Source organism: Acomys minous (assembly GCF_964271855.1).
Source record: "Acomys minous genome assembly, chromosome: 7".
Taxonomy (NCBI): Eukaryota; Metazoa; Chordata; class Mammalia; order Rodentia; family Muridae; genus Acomys; species Acomys minous.
In genome coordinates, this window is record NC_140488.1 from 27,449,198 (window position 1) to 27,465,564 (window position 16,367).

Here is a 16,367-nt window from a genome sequence, read left to right on the forward strand (position 1 = left end):
ATGATAATTTATTTATCATGAATATGTATATAATTTTCTACTAGAGCATTCCTAGTAAAAAATCTTCATTCATCATAAAGACTAAAATAGATGTGAAGACTAAACAAAGCACTATGATGGATGTACATTTTATTCACTTCACCAGAAGAGCTAATTCCTTGACAGCCCCTGAATTATATAAGTTTTCATAACTCTGACTGAAATTGGTGAGATTCTCAGAAATCTATTAGCTTTAGGATTGATATCAGACACTCTTACTGAATTGAATGTGTAAGTTCCACATGGGCCAAATGTATAGATTTGCACTTGTACACTTGTTCCAGTGAAAGGATCATTTTATGTAGTAATTTTCATATTTCATAAGTCAGTACTCAAGGTAGTCTAAGAAGCTTCACACAGAATCATTAACATTTGTTTTATCCATCCAGTTACAAAGAAGTTCTATATGTAGAAGAATTTTAATCCAGCAACATATCTTGAACTTATCCAAAGACATTCTTGGTCTTTGTGATTTGGCTGGAATACAGACACAATTTCAGTATACACCTCTATTGCCACACAATGTACATTAGGTTAGTTTCCTTTTAAAAAAGCATCTGTAAAATGATTAGTATATGAATATTAATGTAAAATTAGTATGGTAGCACCTTATCTTTAGCCACCTACTTACCCAAATAACAACACAGAAAGGCTATGATTTAGTTAATTAGCATTAAGCACAATACTATGCAAGTATTACTCCATCCTAAACCTCCAACCTAGTCTAGCTTCCTCCCAGCCAAAATTCCCATAACACTTGCATTTTTAATCATCACTTGAGTCCAGTTCTTGTCTGATGCCTCATGGACTTTTCCTCATAGCTAAATCCCTACTTCTCTCTTTTTCCTACTCTTTCTGGACCCTCATAGCCCAGCTTATTCACTATATCACTCAGGATTGGCAAGTCAGTGTTTTTTTGGCAAGGTAGAGGACAAATGGTGAGCATGTTTGCCCAAACTTCAGACAGGAAATACTTAGAACAAATATAACAAAGCCATGTTGTATTGAAATCAGATAGTGGAATATAGAAATCAGCATTTGAATAGTACAACCATAAACTATACAATGCATAATAATATTACACCAACAAGTAGGCATGTTTGAAAGTAATGTGTAATTGAAGGTCAGACTAAGTGATAAATCGGAGAAAGATCTGCCAGAATAGGATATACTTAACTCTCAGGAGAACAGACAGGAAAGAGAAGAGACTCAAGAGAGCAGTGAAGAGAGTCCGTTGTCAGACAGTTCAGAAGGTAGTCAGTTGGGAGTTAGTCATTTGACAGGCAGTGCAGTGGAGTTGAGTTTGTGGCAGTTCAGTTCATTGAGAGAAGGCAGTTTTACCAGGACAATTTTACAGAGACATGTTGCATAGAGAACAAACTAGACTCAGGTGAAGACCGAATGATCTACTGAATGAAAAGGAGCCATAAAATTAGAACAGATTGTCAGAGATCAGAAAGAACTAGAGAAGGTGAACTTATTCAACAGTAAGTATCTGAGACAAAAATTACATCTGGGAAATAAAAAATACCCTTACAATTATAGATCCTTTCCCATTTAAATTTAAGCAAGAAGATATACTTTGCTTTGTTTCAATAAATGTGACTAAAGACTATATCCCTTAGTCTTGCATTAATGAAGTTAAATAAGTCACTATATTATACTATACCATACTAATCTTTTTTTCATGATTCTTCAAGGAAGGATGTTTGTTTATGTATGTTTAGTTATGTATATTAAGTATGTAACTCTGAAACATTATAGTTTGCATGGCCCAGCACTATGGACTCCCTTGAGGTAAGTCAAGTGCTTGAAAGAAGTGTTTAGGTAATTAAGGGAATTGTATAAGAAACAAACTCACATTATATTAACATACCAAGATATAGAGATTATGTGCCATATTATGGCTTTTATATGGAAACTTGAAACTAATTCTAGATGTGGCATGAAGTATGGAATATATGGGATATTTATTATAAGGATCCACAGATAATGTGTTCTCTGATTTTCATCAGTGATGACTAATCTATTCACTATAGTATTGACATTGTAGCCTCTTCACATTACAAACATACTATGAATTTAGTGAAGTTTTTCAAATCTTTCATTTTTCAATTACTCTTTATCATTTATAAAAGGGAATATTTAAGTAAAGTATGTTAAATTATCCCTTGTTAATGTTTTATTTCATTACCACTAGAGCATTAAAATATAAGTTAAAATCTATTCACATGCACGTGTAAAGCTTAGAAAGATTAGTGGATAATAGAGTCCAAATAAGGGACTTTTGAAGATTAATCCAGAAAGAGTTGAAGTTTGAAATGTACCATCTTGTACAGTAGTGAGTATAATATTTAGTCAGCTTGGTTTGAAAGGTTTATATAATGCCTGGAAAATATGTTAGAAAAGGTGGATTAAGAACTCTTTTCTTCACCATCTGGTGTATAAGCTTTTACTGTGGATAAAACTCCATATTATTCATCTCAGTATAATTCTTGATTTGTTTTTTCATTTTATGTACCCTTGTAAATATCTGATTCATCTGGTATATGTGAAAATAATAATATCTACACTTTATCAAACAGTGAGGGTGCTAAGGTGGGAGCCTCAAGATAGCTATATGAAAAAGGAATGAAAAGGTGGACATACAAGAACATGAATCAGTTTTGCACAGAGAAAGGCAGATTTTTACTTTTAGGTTTATTGTGAACTGTTTATATGTTCAGTAATAGTCTATCTATTCATTAGTATCTATTTTTGATTGTGTCATGGTTCTTATTGCTATAGGTTGTTTATTGTATATATGTGTAATAATATAAATATATATGTAAAATTTTTGATTAAAAATCTGATTAATATACCACTTTCAGCATTATGTTACAACAAATGCTTGACTTTTTACATAATTAAATTATTGCTAGAATAACATTCCTTCATACTGTGAAGACAAATATTGATGGAAAATATTATATCATAATTCCATGAATTCATATTTATTTATATTATCAGTATGCATAGACAATTTCCAAGGAAGTCTATCATATTTTTTGATATATTCCTTTTTCTGCTGCTCCGAAATTCTAGTTTTCAATGTATATCTAAGATTTTCAGTCCTATTTTAAGTAATTAAAAGACATAGATTATCCAATTTACAAAATTAGAAACTAAAAAGGAAACACAAAAACAGACAGGAAGAAGATACAGATAGTCATAAACACACACTTTAAGAAACCGTACTTTATCATATTTGAAAACTAAAATAAAATGGATAACCTTCTTGATAAATATCACCTAGCAAGGTTAAATCAAGATCAGATAAGCACAGTAGACACTAAAATAGTGAAATAGAAGCAATGATTAAAGGTGCCCTGCCCCCAAAAGCCTAGGGCCAGATGGTTTTTGCAAAGAATTCTATCAGATATTCAAAGCACAGTTAATATCTATACTCCTCAAATTATTTCATGAAGTGGAAGCAGAAGAAACTTTGCCAAAATCATTTTAGGATATCATAGTTACTGTGATACCCAAACCATAGAAAGCCCAAAGGAAAAAAGAAAGTTACAGATCAATTTCCCTTATGAATTTCGATACAAAAATACACAATAATTGCTTTCAAACTGAATTCAGCATCCCATCAAAACTATCAACTATTAAGTGGAGTTTTAGGTATAGAGTGCCTCTGGATGTTAGTGGCAGACACAAAGAAATGGTTTGATAGGGAAAGACTGCCTGCTGTAAGAATTTGAAGAGTCCCAGGGAATGGAGGCAGAAAGGAAAAAGAGGCCCCTACCATAGCCAGTAATACAAGAATGGTTCTGCATATGTAAATCAGTAAGTGTAATGTAGGGAAAGTTATGGTTTCTTTAAAAACCCAGTTATGTTATATGAATATATTTTTGTTTTAATCCCAGGTGTGGCATATGGGGCTGCTTCAGTTTCTCCACAGCCATTAACTATGATTATGCCATTCAGGAGCAGGGTCATAATCATTGCCGGCTACAGATAGTTTAAATTTTAGGGACTCTGGAGAGGGAATGAAAGCCAGAGTAGACAGAGGGAATGGAATTTCCAAAGAAAAAGAAGGTACCTGCTTCTCCCTTATGCTCCTGGTCGCTGTTGTAGTTTGACAAGAAGAAGAAGTTGAGCTTATCCTGACTATGAAGATTGGACTTGTTCCAAGGAACCTGAAAACTCTAATCAACAGGAAGTATTATAAAGAGACCTATGCCCTCTTTCCTCTAACCTTACTTCTAGCACACCTAGTATTTTGGAGTTGGCAGGAATAAGGGTTGGTAGGGGGGTAGAGATATATGAACTCAAATAAAATAGATACATAAATATGCCAACTGTGTAATCCAAAATACGAAGAAACTGAAAGGAAAAGAGAAACATGATAATCTAATTAGATGTAGAAATGGCCTTTGACAAATCTAACAATCCTTGATGATAAAAGTCCTGGAGAGATTAGGGATACGATGGGTCTACCTCAACATAATAACAGAGTGTACAGCAAGGCAGTATCCAATATAAACTAAAATACAGAGAAACTCAAAGCTATTTCACTAAAAATACAAACTAGAGAAGGTCATTCACTCTCTCAATAGCCATTCAATATAGTATATGAAGTCTTAGCTAGAGTAATAAGACAAATAAAAAGTATCAAGGAGATATGAATTGGAAAGGATTAACTCACAATATCTTTATTTATTTACAGATTATATATATATCATGGCATATATTTTTTCTCCATGAGAAAATACCTACAACTGACACATTTTATAGCAATGGAGGAATATACAAAAGTAACTCCCCCTAAACAATAACCATCCTATATAAACATAATAAATGGTATAAGATAGAAATCAGGAAAATAACACTTTTTACAATATCCTCAAATAACATAAAATATCTTGGGGTATGCCTAATAAAAAATTCAAAGTTTGGTATGATAAAACTTCAAGTCTTTGAAGAAAGAAATCTAAGAAGACATAAGAAAATGGAAAGATCTCGTATGCTCCTCTGCTGACAGTATTCTGTTCTGAAAGTCTTTTCCTATGCCAAGGAGTTCAAGGCTATTCCCTACTTTCTCTTTTATCAGTTAAGAGTATCTTATTTAATGTAGAGGCCTTTGATCCATCTGGAGTAGAGTTTTCTGCCATATGATAAGCATGAATATATTTGGATTCTTCTCATGCAGTTTGACCAGCATCATTTGTTGAAGGTACTGCCTTTATTATTCTAGTATATATTTCTGCACTCTTCACTAAAAATAATGTATCTATAACTGTGTAGATTTAGGTCTAGTACTTCAGTTGTGCCAATACCATGGCATATTTACTACTATGCCTTGTGATACACCTTGAAATCAGGGATGTCAATACCTATGGTACATTTTTACATTATATTTATAAATGTTTTATCTATCCTTTTCTATATGAATCTGGCAATCATCCTTTAAAGAGCTCTGTGTTGGAATTTTGAAGGGGACTGGATTGAATTCAGATTCTATTTGTTAGGATGGCTATTTTTACCATGTTTATCCTACCAATCAATGAGCATAAGAGAGCCACTCATTTCCACACTCAGGAATCCCATAAAAATGCTAAACTGCAAGCCATATAGTGAGGACCTGGGGCACATCTGTGCAAGCCCTGTGCATGCTTCTCTGGGCTCTGAATTCACATAAGCTTTGTTTATGTTAAGTGAAGGCTTTGTTCTCCTGGTGTCCTCCACTCCTCTGGGTCTTACATTCTTTCTGCCTCCTCTTCAGAGTAGTTCCCTGACCTTTGAGAGGAGATATTTGAGGAAGAAATCTCCTTTAGGGACGAGTGTTCCAATGTCTCTCACTCTCTTTATAATGTCTACTGTAGGTATCTATTCTTGCTCCCATCTGCTCAGAAGAAGACTTCAATGATGATGGCTGAGGAAGACATCAATCTACCAGTATAGAAAAATACTAGCAGGATTCCTTTTTATCACTACATTTTTTTAGTTTTGTTTTGTCATTTAATTTTTTCTTTCTTTTCTTTTCTTTTTTAGATCAGGATTACTTGATGTACCATAGGTTTGTGGATAATCTAATCTCAGGTCCTTAGTCAGCCAAGAAGGGTCTGCTTTGCACTCCTGGAGTGGGGCATATTTTTGTGGGATTCCTGAATATGCACATGAGTGGATCTCTGACTCTGTGACTTCTCTTGGTCTCTATTCCATCTGTTGGTTTGTCCTGTCCAATATTGATGTTTTTAGTTTCTCTCATTATATTTTGTTACATTTTTTAGAGGGAACGAGAGAGGGAGAGGAGAGAGAGAGAGAGAGAGAGAGAGAGAGAGAGAGAGAGAGAGAGAGAGAGAGAGAGAGAGAATGAATTTAGCCACTAGAGAAAAGGATAACAACGGAACTGTCATTTATTGTAATTTATTCCCTCTGGGAGGGGGAAAATCAGTTTTCTTCAATGGAGTGGCACTGGGCATAGTAACCTCAGTTGACCATATAATGGACTTTACAGTTTTTTTGTGGCCTTTTATTTTATGACAATTCAGTGGGGGTTTTGGTGGATTTTGTGACTTTTGTTTGGGTATTTTTTTTCTTGATTTTGTTGTTGTATCAGGTTTTTTGTTGTTGTTGTTTTCTTTTTTGAGAAAGCACTTAAAGTTTGGTGGGTAGCAAAGAAAGGAGTATGTGAAAAGACTTGTGGGACATGAATAATATGATCCAAATATATTTAGAATTATTTCAAATAATAGAAAATCAAAGCATAAGTTAAATAAAAAGCTCCATGGAAATTCTCAACAACAGAAATAAACAAGAAGAGAACAGAATTCCAAAGCTTTATGACAAGGAAGAGGAACTAGAACAATGCCATGAGGACAAAGATAAAATAGCAGTGTAAGTATTGATTCCAAAATTTTAGGGACGGTTTGAAAAAATCAAATTCATGGACAGTGTACATAGACAAAAAGAGAAGAATCTTGACCTAAAGCTGTAGAAAACATTTAAAAAACAATCATAACAAAACTTTCTCAGAAAAAAAGGTCTGGATATAGGCACCATTAAAGCCATGAAACTGACAAGAAAAGACATTAATTTCTCTTCATCAAATTATAATTTGATATATTAAAAATGGCATGTGTGAAAAACCAAGTAATCTAAAAAGGCCCAATAGCCAACAAACTATATTGAGAAAAGCAAGGCACAACATGTCATGGTATAAGGAGAAAAATATTTCCTCTGATAAAATAAGCAAAAAATTATATTTTTCAATGTGAAAACAGTATTGGTACTCTAACCATGTTCAATACATTTATACCAAATAGCCAATGAGGAGAATGGAACTAATGGTTTTTTTTTACAATAACATTCTCTTGTTAATTGTGATATAATAGTATCTCTTTTTTTGAAATATGTACCTACATAATCATAAGTTAATCATCCATGTGATATACCAGAACAGATACTGAAATGGAGTTGATAAAATTGTTTTATCTTTATAATTGCCTTATTCACCTTCAACTATTCCATTGGGATGTTTATATTCTTTACTTCCTATTCATCAGACAACATTTTTAATAATTACTATAGTTAGAAATATGGATTGAATAAAGTTGATTATAAGTTCCACATGACAGTTTTGGAAAAGGCATTAGATAATATATAATTTATAGTATTCAGGGACTTGATTTGTAAAGCAGAGACAGTATTTTATAGAGGAATAAATATCATTCTAGCTTGTCATTTTCAAAGGCTCTGTATCCCAAACTGCTCTACATACAGTGACTATATAAACTTTGATTTGGGTTTACCTTTAATGTGTATTCATTGAAAATCCCTCATAAAATTCAGACACTCAAATGTGTACACAATGGCTCATGTTGGTATAACATAAGACTTTTCTTGATTTGCTTGTATTGACTTCTTAAAAATTAAGATTTGAGTTTGTTGAGTGATTTGTTGTTGTTGTTGTTATCACCACTATTAGTAAATACCTTGTCTATCAATGTAGTATTGTATAAACAAGCACATTTTTCTTTAGCATATATGCTATGCTCAATAAAAATGATCTAAAATCTGAGGAAACATCTCAGTTAAGTGCATTGCTGAGTGAGCACTATTAACTATATTCAAAACCCTAGTACCCACATTAAAATACAGGCATGGTTCTGTAGGCCATTAACTTCAAGATTGTGTAGAAGACAGACAGATCATTGCAACTAGCTATCTAGTCAACCTAGGCAAAAATGTGAGCTTCCAGTTCAGTGAGAGATCCTGTCTTAAGACAATAATGTGGAGTACAACAGAGAAAAACACCCAAAGTTTCCCTCTAACTTTCACATATATGCAGGGGTGTTCACACCCTCACAGTCACATGTACTTAACCATAAATATACTCATCATACATATCCACATACATATACACCAGAACAGACAGAGAGACACAAAAAGATAGCAAAATATTTTGTCATTTAGATTTTCACTTCTCATTTTTCCTTTTATGAAATGATGTGAATTTGTGCCAAGTAGATCCATTTAGAAGCAAGAGTTTTGTTGCAAAATTGTAAAATTCCTGTTCAAAATTAAACCACCAAGATAAGTAACTATCAAATGTGTTTTAATGCAGTGTTTAGCTTACAATTGGTACTTGGTAAAGAGTTTTCTATAATATTAAGGAATTGTATATATATTTGTGTTTTCATGGAGTATGATTTTCTGTTTTTCATTTACATTTATTAAAGTTATAGCTGTGGTATACCACATCTGTCTTTGGTTAACTATATTCTTGAATATTTGGAACTATTGTTAATAATGATCTTGTATACTTTAAATCATATATAATGTCCCAAAAATACACAGAAATAAAAGGACTCTATCTAAGCATATTACTATTTGCATTTATTTGGCTTTGACAAAAGTATATTTTGCCTCCTTTGATGCAGACTGTTTCCTAATAATATTGTGTTTTGCATGATAAGATCATAAGAACATATATAATACATTGTGTTCATGTTCATCAATTACTAATAGTGAATATTCATGAAAACTGAGTTACAGTGTTAATTTATGAAATATAAAATTTAAACTACTCTTTGAAATATTTATGGTATAAAGAAGCAAAAATAACATTTTCTCTAAATAAGACCAATAATAACTTGTAACCAACTCCCATTGAAAATAACCCTCTACAGCCAAAGAAAGCAACCAAAAACCAACCCAATCCCCCTTAAAGGAAATTTAGTTCTCTTAAGGTTTCTTCTGGCTGATTTGGGATGAGTAATATCTTTGTAGGGACCCAAATAAAATTGGGGAAATGGTTAAACAAACTAGGAATAGCGTTTGTGGTCCAGTTACTAAATGTTGAGAAATTCCAGCCTTAATTAGAGTCCTGTGTGAGACAGTCTTTAATGCTGGACCAATTGGGATTGGAAGCTTTCTGCAAAACTGCTCTGGGAGCTGTCTTGTTCTGATGAGGAACAGAAACTCAAACACTTGGTGCTGGAACATGAAGGATGCAGGATGTCAGTGTCCAGCATGCTGAGGGTAATGAATCCTGTCATGTATGGTCCAATGTCAGCATCCAGTTCTTTTGTTCTGAAAACATATAATTTCTCAGAAGCATTATACAGTCCTAAAATTATAAATGTGAAAGGTGTGAGAGATGCACAGAACAGTTAAGGCTGGTTTTCTGCTCTTTGTATGAACAGAAAAAAAAGACATTTGTAAATCTTCACTCATGCCATACGAAGAAAGGCATCGAATAGTAATTCATAGGGGTTCTGTAGCCAACAAGAAGCACTGTCTATGCCTAGACTTTCATGTCTCAGCCAGTGTTAGAGCTATTTCTATATAGTGGGATTAGCAATATAAGTTACCTACTTGTTCTGCAACTTAAATTCTTCACATTCTGATTGTATCCCCTTCCCTCATCCTGTTCAGATCATCTCTCCCTCATTTATTCCCTCTCCCTCCCTCCTGTAGTCCTCAGAAAGGGGAGGCCTCCTCCCCTAACATCTGACCTCAGCCTATAAAGTCACATCTATATTAACTGTAACGATTTTTTCTGTAGCCTGGCAAGGCAGCCCTTCCTGAGGGAAGTGATCACAGTTGTCATTTAAAAATGTTTTTATTATTTTAAGATTCACATTTAAGATGTAAATTTAAGATTGACAATGAGGCAGGTTAACTCCTGGCAACACCTAGCCCACCTCAAACAGGATGATGAGGATCAAAGAACCTCCTTATAGAGAGGGCTTCAAAGATGACAAACAAGCCATTGGGAAACAACGTCCTCATTTCTACCACAGACAGAATTCTGATTAAAAATGGGCAAGCTTGGATGCAGGTAGAGTCAATGGCCAAAATCTGCCAAGACAGAGTAAGCAAGTCCTCAATAGTTGCTGCCTCACAAATATGTCTGGCAGAGATATTGGGTCAGGAGGCTGAAGATGATGCTACAATGTTATAGAGAGTTTTTGATGTCTGTTTAGGCAGCATATTGTCTCATCTTTTCATTTTGGAAACTGCTAATCGGCACATCCAGTTCACTCAGGTAATTAATTTTTATTCCTTCTCAAGTCTCTGATGGGGTTGAAGACCAGATAGTTTAGTCTTATAAGTAAGCTTAGTTGTTTAGAATTTATGATGTTTAGAGGTCTAGAGATATATTTTAAGTTGATAATGACAAGATGTGATAGAGATTGATTTACATTCAGAATTTTAGATGCACCAAGATAGAATTTTAGATGCACCAAGATAGGAAAGATGTTTTCTTCAAGGTTGTCAAATACAAATAGCCAAAACATTAAGAATGTAACATTTATATAAATCCTGATTGTGTCATGGTTCTTCTTGCCATAGGTAGTTTATTGTATATATGTCTAATAACAAAATTATATGTAAAAAGTAAAAATTATTTAATAAAAATAAATAAAACTTGTCACACAATATTTTGATGCTATACCTTCAAATTTCTAGAAGTTTACAAACTAAAACCAAGAATAAGTAGCATTACTTATACAATAAAATTTATTTAGGTCTTGACAATATGATAAAATATACTTGCTTTTAATTCATTTGTTGATTTATTGAATTAAAGTGAAGTAAAGAATATGTGAAAAACTATCTTCTCACTTTTATATTTATGTGGAGATGAAATCTCCTTGATATAATCTCTTGTCTACTAACATGATTAAACAATAGCATATGCTAGTACTTTGAAACTTTGGCTGGGAATAAAAGTAATTGTTTTTCTTCATAATATTGTAAAGAAAACTCTGGAGCTTGGTGCTATTTTTCTCTGAGAATAAAAGAATCATGTCTCTATTTGATCCTTGATATGGAATTCTTTACACATATATGGCTTTTGAGAAACAAAATATGCATACCTTTTCACTTTAGGGGTAAAATCTGAAATTTTCTGGAATGTTAATTTAAACACTGACTGAAGTACTTACTAATAACCATAACAGCTTGTGCATCCTTGAAGTATGATTTGTGTAACTAATGGTACTTTAAAAAAAACTGACAATATTCCGTTTGGCAAGCCATGAAATTTCATAGATCTCTTTTCCCCCTCTGTAGTTTATTTTATAATTTTTTCATTCTGAGAAACCTAATCCCAGGTCATTCAATTAATCATGCTCAATAGTGCACATATGCTGGTATCCATCTGCTGAAAGCTACCATCAAGTGACATTGTCTTGTAACTAGATTTCTAAATGATTTGGCATGCATGCAACATAATCTACCTTCTGTTTCAACTTATAAAAGATATGCTTCAGTTTTTCATTGCTCTCTATTATAACAATTTATATCACTTATGCACCAGACAATTTTTACTTAAATTCTCAACTTCTTTGAACATATATGTACTTTCTCAGAGGCCAGGGCTGTCTTTATGCTAATTTTCCACTTGATAAGAGTAAAAGATTAAAAGTTTCTGTACTTTTCTCAGCTTCTAGCATCTGTGATTGTAGACTCTGTAGATTTTATTCCCATTCATTCTTCTGTGCCAATACTACTCTTCATGTGAGTATAAGCGCTCTAACTTTAGAAGGTAGTATTTAGAAAATAAGACATTAGAATCTACTATGGTTAGTACCACTATACTACGTATAATTGAAATAAATTCTTTTCTTAAGTTTTCAGGATCATGTAGCATTCCTTCATAAAACTTTCTACTATTTTCACATATATACCCATTTAAATTGATTTCAGTAATATTTTATTTTCTTAGTAAACCATATACTTTACAAAGATTTGTGTTTATTCTCAGATTTTTATTCTCAGTTACTAGGAATGTGTAAACCACAAGGATAATGTTTGTTTTACTGTTAGTTAGATATAATATTAATTTACACAAAACTTTTAAGTTTTGTTGAAATTTGTTCCCATATATTTGACTTATATGTTTATATAATGGCTGCTTACATACAAAAGATTCAAGTCAATTCTAGTTCAGGGAGATCTAAGCTTTGTTTCTTAAGTTCATGGTATTTTCTGCAATAAAAATGTCCTTTCAACTTCTGAGGGGTAAATGAGGAGAAGAGCTAAAGGCAGTATGTTTTAAGAGTCTGTTGGACAGCCCTAGCCAACAACTCAAAAAATGGCATCTCATATTTGATATTTGTTAGGCATTCTTTAACTCTTGGAGAGAAAACCATCATCCCAGCTGAGAAATGTTTATTAAAACTATAGATGGCATTAATAAAGCCATGAATCCTGTGGAACATCCCTTTGGAGGTGGTAACCACCAGCACATTGGCAAATGCTCCACTCTCTGAAGAAATGCCTCTGCTGGGCATAAAGTGGGTCTCATTGCTGCCCGCCAGACTGGGAGACTACTGTGGAACCAAAACTGTACAGGAGAAGTATAACTAGAGCTCAGGAGCTAAAAAAAGTATGTTCTTTGGTTAATAAAAAAAACTATAGATGCCTGTTCCTGGGGGGGGGTATTTCCTCCCCCTGTATATGCTCATAGGGTATCAAGTCTCTTCTTGGTAGCCTGCTATCCTTCCTCTGAACAGTCATAGGGGAGGGGAATAAGAGGAAAATGGGAGGGAGGGAAGAATGGGAGGATACAAGGGATCAGATAACCATTGAGATGTAACAAGAATAAATTAATAAAAATTCTCTAAAAAACTATAGATGCATATTTATATACAGAGTTATGTGCATTATAGGTCTTTAGAGGTATATAGTTAATAGCATGTTTCCTTGCATTTTTCTCAGAAATCCTTATTGTTATTTTTCCCACCTTCCTCTTTCTCCTGTGATTATCTTCCCCTCACTTCTCTAAAGAGCCCCCATTTTCATATTTTCCCTGTCCTGTCACTTGTAATCTTACATTCCCTTTTATCCTTCTCCTAGCATATTTTGTATTTATCTCCCTCTTTCTCCCTAAAGAGCCCACACCTTTCCCATTTACCTATTTAGATTACTAATACCCTGCTGGTCCCTTTCCCTAATTCCTCTATCCTGGCAATGTTAGTGTTTACTTTCCTGATCTCTGTTGTCACCACAAACTAAATGCTTACATCAGAAGATGTGAATGTAGGAGCCTCCAGTAAGAGAAATCATGCCTTTTTCGCAACGAGTTTGCCATCAGAACACAGGTGTTATGAAAACGACCACCAGTTCAAAGCCAAAATGGGAAAGGAAAAGGCTCAGGTCAACATCGTCATCATTGGACACATAGATTCAATTACAGCAAGTCCAACACAACCAGTTGCTGGTGGCTACCTGATCTACAAATATGGTAGAATCAACGAGAGAACCCTCAAAAGTTTGAAAAGGAGGCTGCAGAGGTGGGAAAAGGATCCTTCAAGTATACCTGGGTCTCAGACAAACTGAAAGCTGAGCGTGAGCGTGTTACCACTATTGACATTTCCCTGTGGAAACTTGAGACAAACAAATACTATGTGAATATCATTGATGTGCCAGGACACAAATTCATAAAAAACATGATTACATGCATATCTCAGGCTGACTGTGCTATCCTAATTGTTGCTGCTGGTGTTGGTGAATTTGAAGCTGGTATCTCCAAGACTGGGCAGACCCATGAGCATGCCCTTCTGTCTTACATCCTGGGTATGAAACAGCTGATTGTTGGTGTCAACAAAATGGATTCCACTGAGCCACCCTACAGCCAGAAGAAATACAAGGAAATCATTAAGGAAGTCAGTGCCAACATTAAGAAAATTGGCTACAAAGCTGTCAGAGTAGCATTTGTGCCAATTTCTGGTTGGAATGGTGACAACATATTGGAGCCAAGTGCTAATATGCCTTGGTTCAAGGGATAGAAAGTCACTGGCAATAATGGTAGTGTCTATGACACCATATTGCTGTAAGCTGTGAATTGTACCCTGTCACCAACTCATCTGTCTGACAAACTCCAGCAACTGCCCCTCCTAGATGTCTATAAATTTGGTGGTATTGGTACTGTCCCTGTGGACTGAGTAGAGGCTAGTATTCTCATACGTGGCATGGTGGTTACCTTTGCTCCAGTCAATGTCACAACAGAAATCAAGTCTGTTGAAGTGCACCATGAAGCACTGAGTGAAGCTCTTCCTGGGGACAAGATTGCTGAACTTAAAAAAATGTGGTTTGTCATTCTGACAAGAAGCTGGAAGATGGCCCTAAATTCTTGATGTCTGGTGATGCAGCCATTGTTGATATGGGCCCTGGCAATCCCATGTGTGTTGAGAGCTTCTCTGACTATCTTCCAGTAGGACGTTTTGCTGTTCATGACATGGAGCAGACAATTGCTGTCGTGTCATTAGAGCTGTGGACAAGAAGGCTTCTGGAGCTGGCAAAATAGCCAATTCTGCCCAGAAAACTAAATGATTTTATGTAATACCTATCACCCCAGTCTTAATTAATGGTAGAAAAAAGGCATCAGAAATGTTTGTCTCAATTGCCATTTTAGGTTTAATAGTAGAATATTAGTTAGTGATAACAATGCATTGTAAATCCTTCAGAAGGAAAGAAGAATGTTTTTGTGGACCATTTTTTTTTTCTGTGGTGTGGGGCAGTTTTATTAGTTTTCAGAATCAGTATTTATAATGGAAACAATTTGGCCAAAAATATGTCACAGAATTTTGAATTTTGAGACCCATTAAAACATATTTAATGAGAAGAGACAGAAAGAGAGAGAGAGAGAGAGAGAGAGAGAGAGAGAGAGAGAGAGAGAGAGAGAGAGGGAGGGAGAGAGAGAAATCATGCAGTGTGTTTCTGGGTCTAGGTTACCACATTTAATATGGTCTTTTCTAGTTCCATCAATTTACCTGCAAATTGCATGATTTCCTTGTTTCATTACAGCTGAATAATGTTCCTTAATGTATATGTACAATATTTTCATTATCCATTTGTTGATTGTCGGGCACTTAAAGTCCTTTCCATTTCCCACCTATTGTGAATAGAGAAACAATGAACATGGCTCAGCAAGCATCTATGGAGTAAGATGTCAAGTCTTGGGCATATGACCTGGAGTGATAGAACTAGGTCATATGGTTGATTTGTTAAATTTTTGAGAATTCTTTCCACTGATTCCATAGTGGCTGCACCAATTTGTAATCCCATCAACAGCGCACAGAAGTTTGTGTTTCCCAGCAGTTCCTCTGTGTCCTCCTCCTAAGGACTAGCTTTCATGATGCCAGGAGGTGGCATACAAGCTTCCAAAGGTGGAAGACAATGAAGAATCCTACCCAGCCTAATACCCTAGAGGTGAATAGCAGGACTCTAACCTTGGTAATAACCAATATCTCTCTAACCCAACACAAGGAAAACTATGCCTTGTGCTAGAAACCTAGCTAACTACTCAGTTCTAGTGAAATCAGGGTTATGGGATAAGAATCTACAGCCAGTAATTTACTAAGCCAGCATAAACTGTAACAACTTAAACATTTGTCTTAGACCCACAGATAAGTCTAGACTTTGCCACTTTTTAAGGAAATGACTTTTGCAACAGACAGAGAACGTATAGAAAAAGCACTGCTAATAAAAATTCAGAGTCTTAGAGCCCATTATACCCACAAAACACTCTTTCACCAAAAGCTACTTGAAATTTAAGAAAGAGGGAGCAGAAAGATTGTAAGAGTCAGAAGATCTCGGAGTTTGCTGTGACACTCTATCTCCTAGTAATATTAGATGCTACAGCTCAAAATGCTGGGAGCAGAAGAAATAGTCTTCCCCAGGGAAGAGTACACCAGTTGGTTGTTTGTTCACTGCCAAGTGGCCAGAGTGAGGCAATAAAGGTAATATTATATGAACTCAACAGGTTATATGTGTATATATACACACATATATATATGCATGTAATAACAATTGGTAAAAGGAAG

General features: G+C 34.6%; 1 pseudogene across 1 annotated transcript; it reads left to right on the forward strand.

Annotated features, from left to right (window-relative positions):
- The first annotated feature begins 13,677 nt into the window (after positions 1–13,677).
- Positions 13,678–14,678, forward strand: LOC311601138 (elongation factor 1-alpha 1-like; annotated as a pseudogene). The gene has a single exon. The product of its transcript is annotated as an elongation factor 1-alpha 1-like (transcript).
- Positions 14,679–16,367: the final 1,689 nt, after the last annotated feature.